Below are 10,463 nucleotides of genomic sequence, written 5' to 3' on the forward strand. Positions count from 1 at the left end.
AAGGGGCACCTCAATTGCTAAGAGGCACCCAGTTTCTATTCTCACCCCATCACTGGTTAAGGGGACTCCATCCTCTTCGTTTGAATTCAGAAAAATGGCGGGAAAATGGTGCAGATACATGCAGAATTAGGGTTGACGATTTGGACATGATTTACAGAGATTCAATCGCTGATTTTCATGGGATAAATGTGATATGGGTATACAATGTTGATATGGGCATTTAATTCGATTGAATTTGGCTAGATATTCGTCGAGAAGAAAACAGAGCAGCATGCTTACGGATGGAGATATTCACGGGATTTCACAAGATTTCCTGTGAGAATTAGTTGCTGGTGTGTGTCTAGACCATGTTTTACTCTAACTGAACGATATAGGAGCGTGCTGGGAGAAAATCAACGCATGAGGAGTTAAATATGGGAAGAAAATATTCCCGAGAATATTTTTCTTCACTACTGATTAATTGAAGAATATATGAAGTTATGACGCATGATTCTGGTGTCTGGAGGAGTATATAATGTGTTGGGGTTGATTAGAATGGGAGTGGAGTTTGGGAAAAGAGCAGAGTGAAGAATCATCAAGTTACGGGATTTTTTTCTGCTGGTGTATAACTGAAGAACACGAAGAACAAACTCTTCCAAAGACCGTCGTTAATAACCCGTGGTTTATTCTTGGTTTTGCAATAGTCTTTGCAGCGACAGTCAAACAGTAACAACAACACTTAGCTTTTATCGTTCCCTGTAACAGTAAAGTTTGCAACAAATATAAGTGTTACGGATTTCCGGTTTTGTACTTTTTTCACCCTTTTCATCATTCGTAAGCCATTTGTGAGCAATGAAATCAACATTTGAGCGTATTTCCAACATGATGAGTTAAACCCAATCTCTGGGGCACGGAGGAAGCAATTCTTCCAATAGTTATGTGGTAAAATTTATTTAAATTTATTTATGAAATTCTTTTATGATTATTTGCACCGAATAAAAAATTGAGCAAATGATTTTTGTTAATTAGTTGTGTTTTCTCTTGATGAAGTATGATTAGTTTACGGATTTTGATACTTCATGCTTGCGATTAATAATTGATGTTTTGAAAATCTAATATAGGCAATGATTAGAATCACAATTCCTTTTGATTGGAGCTATATTGTCTAGAATTACATGATAAAAATTAGCATTGAATCGCATGAATATTGGTGAATGATGAAATCCCGAACCCCGGTCTCTCTAATTTAATCTTCACATCAAATTTTATTTTCTTTATTTTCTTTGCTTTAAAATTAAGTCTAAAAATCAAAATCTCTACAAGTCTTGAACGAACCATGTTACTACAACATCATTGAAAAAACCTATCAATTTTTGGCGCCGCCGACGCGGACTTGTCTTTAGGCAAAAGTTTTTAGATTTATTTTTTTCATTTTTTTTATTATTATTTTTATTTGTTCTATTTTACGTTTTTGGGTATTTGTCTTTTTATTACAGATTCTTGGATTTCGAAGCGAAAGAAAACGGAGTTCCCAAAGCTTTTGGCGACCACTTAAAGATTTGGAGTTAAAAGACAAAGCAAAAAGAACGAAGAAAAAAATCAAAAAAAAAAAAACAGAGAGAATTTTATTAGATTTTGTTTTTATCTTTTAGATTTTTTTCTTGCTTTTAGAAATTGTATTAGGATATTCTTTATTTTTGTAATTTTCTTTTTATTTTGGACTTCACTTTTGGACTTTGGACTTGGACATTATTTTTTTTAAACCCTAAGGAAGGGTGAAATTAAATATAAAACTATTTGCAGAGAAGGACATCAATTACGATATTTCCTCGGCCCCTCGATTCGTACATGACATAGGAGTCGTGGCCCGAGTCGACTAACGGTTCATACCCCGTCTGGTACGGGAGGTAAGTTTATCGAACTACCCGCGAATCCCCTGTCAGAGGGTTTACTGTCTTCCTTCGTGTGCCTATATGTTGAGTAATTGAAAACGGTTTAATTTTCTAGTAAAGGGAAAGGACTGGACATAAAAGATAAGGATTCGGATTTCATAACCGTTCTCTTCTTGTCCGCTTTAGGAAAACGAAACCTAACGCGAACCCAAGCCTAAAATACTGACTAGAACGAGACCAATAGGGTAACGAGCTTATAGGAAAGTCGTTCAAAAGGATCGTATTGGATATCTTATTAGCCTTGCTCAAAGTTCAGGAAGATTACTGGAAGTCGATTAGAGACGCCTTGTAACCCAGGGAAGCGTTGCCAAAGAGGTGGGGGTATCAAAGCTACTCTGAGCTTCTCCCGCTTCTCTTCGACTTACTTTATTCAGATCGTCATACGAGGTTTGATAAAATTGTACCTAGTTGCCTCTTGGAAGAGTAGAAGCTGGTTTAGAAACAATCTAAGAGGAGCCATCATGCTCTTTGTTTGCTAGAAATTAGTAGGTTTGCTGTGGTGGAGTCAGCCTTGTTTGTGTTTGCATAAAACTTCCCTTCCTTTTAGGATTTTTCTTTTTAATTTTGTTTTTCTAGTGTATGCCCGAGGTTATTAGAGAGCGGTCTTGGAAAAGAGATAATCAAGGCCGATTGATTAGTGAAAAACCTAGTAGTTCTTCTTGTGGAAGCGGGTAGATCGAAAAATCTTCTTTTGAGAGCCCCGATTTTGGAAACTTCAATTTTGAGAATCTGTCTCTTCGTGAAGAAAGTACCCCTAGTACGTCAGTTGTGCCAGCAATGGCTACTTTGAAAGATTATATGTACCCAACTAGGACCAACCGAGCGTCATGCATTAAATTGCCAGCCTCTACGGCTAATTATGAGTTGAAACCTGATATCCTTCAGATGATCCCTATATTTTTAGGAAAAGACGATGAAAACCCTTACTTTCATGTTAGGGACTTTGAAGAAGTTTTTGCAACAATTAAGATTAAAGACCTTAGTGATGAAGTCTTGAAAGTTAGGATGTTCCCCTTTTCCTTAAGAGATAAAGCCAAGTCCTAGCTGAATAACCTACCATCCGGGTCTATAAAACATGGGACGAACTTACTGCTGCTTTCTACTTAAAGTTTTTCCTTAAGCATAGAACCGCGTCTTTTAGGCAGAAAATTAGTTCCAGCGTGCAAAAAGAAGGAGAATCTCTTTATAGGTTTTTAGAGAGATTTAATGATCTTTTATCGCAATGTCCTCACCATGGGTTTGAGAAAATGAAACTAGTTGAAATTCTTTATGACGGTTTAGACTATTCGACCAAAGCCATGGTCGAGTCTATGTGCGCTGGTATGTTCACGAGTAAAAACGCTGATGAAGCATTCTCCTTCTTAGAAGATGTAGCTGAAAAATCCCAACAATGGGAGTCTTGTGTTGAACCCCCTAAAAGACTTTTGGTTAATAGAATTAGCACCAATGTGGTAGATACGATTTTTGTATCAGATGCTAAGTTTGCTTCTTTTTATAGAAGGTTAGAAGCTTTGGAAATGGGTCAATCTAAAAATAGGTCCCTTGTTGAACCTAATGATAGAATTAGAGCCTCTCAAGTCTCTAGTTGTGGAATAGAACCCGATAACTCGTTTTGGGAAGGTCAGGTTAGTGAAGAACAAGCCCATGCTATCTATAACAACTCTAGGTTTGAAAACCGTCCGAAGTTTGACCCATACTCGGAGACCTACAACCCTGGTTGGAGAAACCATCTTAATTTTTCTTGGTATAGGGCCAGAATCAAGGTCAGTCTAGTAATTCTCAACCTCCCCCAGGTTTTGGTTATATTAAGAACTTTTCAGGTCAAACCCAGTTTCAGAACCCTTCTGAGAGTAAAATGACTAGCTTAGAGGAATCTCTTAGTATATTGACAAAAAGCCAAGATATGTTAGCAAAGAGCCAAGAAATGTTAGTAAAGAGCCAGGTTAGTTTTCAACAGGAAACCGAACAAAATTTTCAAACTACTAATCAGACTCTTGCTAAGTTAGAACTTCAAGTTAGTCAAATAGCTAAGACTCTAAGTGAAAGAGATAACTGAAGTTTTCCTAGTCAACCGCAACCCAATCCTAGAGGAGTTCATCAAATATCTTCAGTTGGTGAGAAATCATCAAACCATGTGAACTCAATAAAAACCCTTAGGAGTGGTAAAACGGTAGACAATAAGGTAGCCATGCCTAGTGGACATACTGTAGTTCCACCGTCTACTTCCCAAGAGGAACCCGTAGCTGAGAAAACTGAAACAATCTCTAAGGACTCCTAAGAAATTCCTGATAGGACTACCTTTGTGCCTAGATCCCCATATCCACAGTTGTTAGCCCCACCAAAGAAGGAGTCGATTTTCAACGAGATAATGGAAACATTTAAGCAGGTGAACATCAACATTCCATTAATAGAAGCAATTAGGAAAATGCCTGCTTATGCCAAGTTCCTTAAAGATCTTTATACATGAAAGTGTAAGTTGAATGTCCATAAGAAAGCCTTTTTAGCTGGTCAAGTAAGTTCAATTCTTCTGAACCAAACACACCCTAAGTATAAGGACCCTGGATTCCCCACCATATCTTGTGTTATTGGTAATCATGTAGTTGATAAGGCATTTCTTGACTTAGGAGCTAGTGTTAACTTACTCCCGTATCATGTGTACACCCATCTAGGACTTGGTAAGTTGAAACCGACCAAAATGACACTTCAGTTAGCTGATAGGTCTGTCAAAGTCCCTTGTGGTGTCATAGAGGATGTTCTTATTGAGGTCGATAGGTTCATATACCCAGTGGATTTCGTTGTTCTAGATACCCAGCCTGTTCAGGACCCAAGTGCTCAAATACCGGTAATATTAGGTCGCCCATTCTTAGCCACATCTAATTCCGTCATCAATTGTAGAACCAGACTTATGAGCATATCTTTTGGTAATATGACTACTAAGCTAAATGTCTTTAACGTCATTAAGTCTTCTGATATAGATGATTTAGAAGTGGTGATCATGATTAGCACTCTAGTTCATGATCCTTTAGCCTGCACTATGTTTGTTAATCCATTATTTGATGAACCTTTCAGTGCTTCGGAGGAGGTAACCATGACGAACACCTTAGTTGATGAGCCTATGTTAGAGATTTTCTTTGATAATCCCTTATATGATGATGTTGTTCGTTTAGATGACCATTCTCCCAAAGAAGCTAGTTATTGTGCTGACTTTATGGACCCTGGAATCCATCCCATAGATTTTGGTCCATTTGAGGATATTGTTCACCCTAAGTTTGGGGGTAATGATGACTCTAGTGATTGTCATATATCCCTAATTGAAGTACCTAACTTGGGACTCGAGCTTTGTGCGTCTAAGATACTACTTGAGTTTCTTCAAACTCTGCTACCTGATCCTCCAGATACTGTCCATGAAGAAACCCAGTTCTTAGAGACATGTCATTCGGTTGAAACTGTTTTACTATACACATATATAGAGCCCAAAGAGACACCCAAGATAAATCTTGTTGCCTTGATAAAAGCCCTAGATCAAGTTATGCTCCGTATGCACATTTTTCTAATCCAAGATGGTAGTCTTTCATTTGTGTCTGCTATATTTGGTTCTAAGGACCCGCAGCTATTTCGTCTATTGGTATATGACTTTGTAAGGTGACAATCCTTTTTGAGGTAATTGATGTCTAGCTAAAGACTTTAAATTTAGCATTTTATGGGAGGCACCCACGCTCATGCTTACGATAATATCCTTCCTTATTTCTTTTTCAATCCATCAAGTGGTAAAAATTTCTCCTTGTTCATGCTTTTAATTTCATCTTTAGAACATTGAGGAAATGTTAGATTTAAGTTTGGGGGTGGGGAAGAAATTTTTTGTTAGATTTTAGTTGCAATAAATAAACTCCAGAGCCTAGAAATTTATGCTTATTAAGGAAGGCACTAACCAATCTAAGTGGATGAAAACATCTTGGTTGTAGGAGTTGAGGAACCAATCTGATTAGATGAAAACATCTATAGAGTCTATTCATAAAATCACATAGATCAGGTGTTAGAAATAACATGGTAGTTTCGCCGTATCTCGTTGAGTCCTTTTCACCTTCTGTTTTTATTTCTTTTCTTTTAAGTGATTTGGTGGGGCACACGATTCAAGTTGTTAACATTTCTAGGGTGAAATAGAGTGATTGAGATACCATTTGTTAGAGCATTGCTCGGTCTAACTCGTATGGCATGTTTGTCGATGTTAGTGATCAAAACTATAAGTCTTGATTTCTAGCCTACATATCTAAAGGTCTCGGACTAGGATAGAAAGTGTAGTTGAGCTCAAGAACTCCATGGCAATCATCATACAAGACGAAGGACTACTCAAGGAACTGGTGGATCTTCATCGACTAAAAGGTATGTGGAGACTTGAACTTATCTATCACTCAAAAGTCTATCTATTCTATCTCCTACTCTTGAGACAAAAGTCGTTTTGATATATAGGCTTTCATTATGCACATTTTCTATTTCGAGCCGAGTTTATCTCGCCTATCTATTTCTCGAAATATGTGTTGGTAAGCTTTCGCTTTAGCCAAATTCATCTTTACCTAGTGACGAAAGTCATGTTATGTTTCAATCACTTTGAAAATTGCTCTGACGAAAAATGGTCTGTGAATAACGACTATATCCGTCCTCTGAGAATGTTTCAATGATTGAAATGAGAGTTTAGATTACATAACCATTGGTAGGACATAAGCATTGTTGTGGAAACACATATATGTATAAGTCTTTATTCCTTGAACAAAAGTTAGCGAACTTTGTTGATCAAGAGAAATGGAAGTGGCATTAGCCAAGTCCGCGAACTGGCGGAAGTTCTAGACCCGAGAATTTCTGCTGGAGTTTGTGAACTCCTTCCATGAGCTTAAGTCCGCGAACTTGCGCAGGTTATATCTAAAACCGGTTGTTCTTGAACTCATGTTTATTTAAACTAAGGAATGATTTTGCAAACGTGGCTATAAAGTTCATGAACCGATTCAAGTGAATCAAAACACTTTTGCTTCAATTGTGTCTTGTGTAGTTACATAAGATCTAAGCAATTGAACAACTCTCTAACTAGTTCATTTGAGTCATTTGAACTAGTTATGGTGAAGAAGAATATGGTTGATATGAAAGTAATCATATGGATAACCATTTGGTTAAATAGTGTTGAACAAACAAATGTTAATGTTTGGGAACGGTTCGTAAACCCAAAATTGGACATTTCATTTGTGTGTAACAAGCTAAGTTTTCGATCCAACGGTTGAGAAATATTAGTTTGAATCTAATCAGGTTTTCATCTAACAATGAATATTGAATGCTTTGTTACCAAGCTAACATTGATTGCAAACCCTGATTTGAAAACTATATAAGGGAGAACTCTAGTAACTGGGAAACATAACTCCCACACCTTACGTGTGATACTAGTTGCATAGCTAGAGTCGATTCTCCTTTAACCTTTGGTTTCTTATTCTAAACCAGGTTAACGACTTAAAGACTTCATTGGGATTCTGAAGCCAGACCGATACTACTTTTCTTGTAGTTGTGTGATTTGATATTGCTGTTTCTATCGTACGAGTACAATTGAAATAATTGGATTGAGATTTTATATCTCCGATAGGAAAGATAAAAAAGTAATCACAAACACTTCGTCTCATCGTTTGTGATTCCACAATATTTTTTTTCGCCGCGTCGATTAAAATTATTGTGAGGTGATCAATAATACTAGGCTGTTCTTCGGGAATATAAGACCGGTTTATTGATTGGTTCCTGTTCACCTTGATTTATCAAAAGAAGAAACAAAACTCGTAGGTATCTTCGTGGGAGACAGATTTATCTATTACCATAGACTTTTCTGTGTGATACATATTTGTTTATTAAAGTCTTCAACTTTGGGTCGTAGCAACTCTTAGTTGTGGGTGAGATCATCTAAGGGAATAAAGTACGTAGCATCCTGCTGGGATCAGAGGCATATGAGCATAACTGTACCTTGGATTAGTGTGATATTGATTGGGGTTCAACTACAGTCCAGACCGAAGTTAATTTGGAGTAAGCTAATGTCTGTAGCGGCTTAATGCAATATGTGTCAATCTGGACTAGGTCCCGGGGTTTTTCTGCATTTGCGGTTTCCTCGTTAACAAAATTCTGGTGTATGTGTTATTTCTTTTCCGCATTATATTTTGTTATGTAATTGAAATATCACAGGTTGTGCGTTGTTCAATCAATTAGAATATCCGACCTTTTGGTTGTTGATTTAAATTGATTGACACTTGGATATTGGTCTTCGGTACCATCCAAGTTATCTCTCTAGTATTTGATAAAGACTCGCAGATTTCTATTTGCTTGAGTATATATCAAATCGAGAGATTGAGATATAAACTCTTTGATATACTTTTTATCTAGATTGAGTCTGACTGTCTAGTTGATTCTCTAGAAAGTATATTGGAGTTTGTCCATACAGATTGCTAAGCGAAATATTGGGTGTGGTTGTTGTACCCCCACTTTTTCACCATTAAAAAAAAAATTGAGACCAGACCATCAGACCAACCGGAATAAATTCAATAAAGTCGACCACTGGTCCCCTTGTATATGCCAGTTGTGTTGACCTAGAGTTAAGATTATCGACCGCTGGTCCCCTTGTATATGCCAGCTGTGTTGATATTAGTCAGACCGGTATCTCAGTCCATTAGGATAGGTTCATCTTGGCAGTGGTCTTCAGACAGATATGGGAAACATCGTTCGTTAAAACCATCTACTTTTTTCTGTATATCCATCTTCTTGATCTTTTTATGTGATTGGTTTGACTCCGGTTATGATGTCCATTGTGAGACTATCTGAGTAGAGCGTTGTCACTTATATGAATTTTAGTATGCTTGAGTGCAAACTCTTGTACATCAATTGGAATTTCGCATTAGGGTACTTCTCTTCACAAATATAGGATCGAGAAGATAATAATTCATATGATGATGATGATAATAATTATAGTTACACAACTCTTGAATATATAGAGCACAATATTATGATAAAGCAAAGATCCTATATACTAGGAAAGAATATATATTCTTAAATGAGGATAATATTAACACTCCCCCTCAAGTTGGTGCATAGATATCACACATTCCCAACTTGTCAAGAAAACTCAAGTACTTCTTTCTTGACACTCCATGTGTGAGAATATATGCAAGTTGTTCTTCAGACCGAACCGTTGGCAGCTCAATAATGTTGTTGTCCAGCTTCTCTTTGATGAATAACATGTCAACCTCCACATGTTTAGTACGATCATGCTGAACAGGATTATGAGCAATATCACGCGCAGCTTTGTTATCACAATACAGAGTAATAGAATCCTTGAGAGGAACCCCCAAATCCTTAAGGAGAAACTTCAGCCACAAAGTTTCACAAATGCCATCTGCCATACCTCTGAATTCAGCTCCTGCACTTGATCGTGTAATGATATTTTGTTTCTTACTTCTCCAAGTAACTAAGTTACTCCCCACAAAGGTAAAGTAGCTTGCAGTAGAACGTATGCCATCTATTTCTCCTGCATATTCAAAATCTATATATGCCACCACCTTTCTATAATCTTCATTTTTAGAGAATAAAATTTCTTTTCCAGGAGCAGACTTAAAATACCTTAAAATACGTAAAAATGCATCCATGTGTTGTTCACCTAGATTGTGCATGAATTGACTAACAACACTGAGTGCATAATCAAGATCTGGCCTTGTGTGAGATAGATACATCAATCTCCCCACAAGTCTTTGATATCTTATTTTATCAGTAGGAACTTGATCGGGTTCAATACACAAATTTACCTTTTCTTCTAAAGGTGTATGGACTGGATGACATGCTGACATGCCCACTTCTTTTAGAAGATCAAGAACATATTTCCTTTGTGACAAGAAAATTCCTTCGCCAGATCGAGAAACTTCAATCCCAAGGAAGTATTTCAACGAACCAAGATCTTTCATTTGAAATTCCTTGATAAGTATCTTTGCAAAGATTTCCTCTCATCTGGATCATTTCCTGTCACCACCATATTATCTACATATATGATAAGAGCAGTAATTTTATCCTTCCTTTTCTTTATAAACAAAGTATGATCAGAATTACTCCGACGATATCCAAAGTTCCTTATAGATTTGGTGAATCTGCCAAACCAGGCCCTTGGAGATTGTTTTAGTCAATACAATTATTTTTTTAGCTTACATACCTTCTTACCATGAGATCCTGGAACTGAAATACCAGGTGGGAGCTCCATGTAAACTTCTTCAGTTAATTCACCATGCAAGAAGGCGTTCTTTACATCAAACTGCTGCAAAGGCCAATCCAAGTTTGCAGCAAGCGATAACAAGACTCGTACTGTGTTGATTTTCGCTACTGGAGCAAAAGTTTATGTATAGTCGATATCGTAAGTTTGGTTGTATCCTTTAGCAACTAATCTTGCTTTATAACGTTCAATCTCACCATTTCCCTTGTATTTAATGGTGAAAATCCAACGACACCCCACAATCTTTCTTCCTTCTGGACAAT

This window comes from Papaver somniferum, chromosome 2 (assembly GCF_003573695.1).
Source record: "Papaver somniferum cultivar HN1 chromosome 2, ASM357369v1, whole genome shotgun sequence".
In the NCBI taxonomy this organism is placed as follows: Eukaryota; Viridiplantae; Streptophyta; class Magnoliopsida; order Ranunculales; family Papaveraceae; genus Papaver; species Papaver somniferum.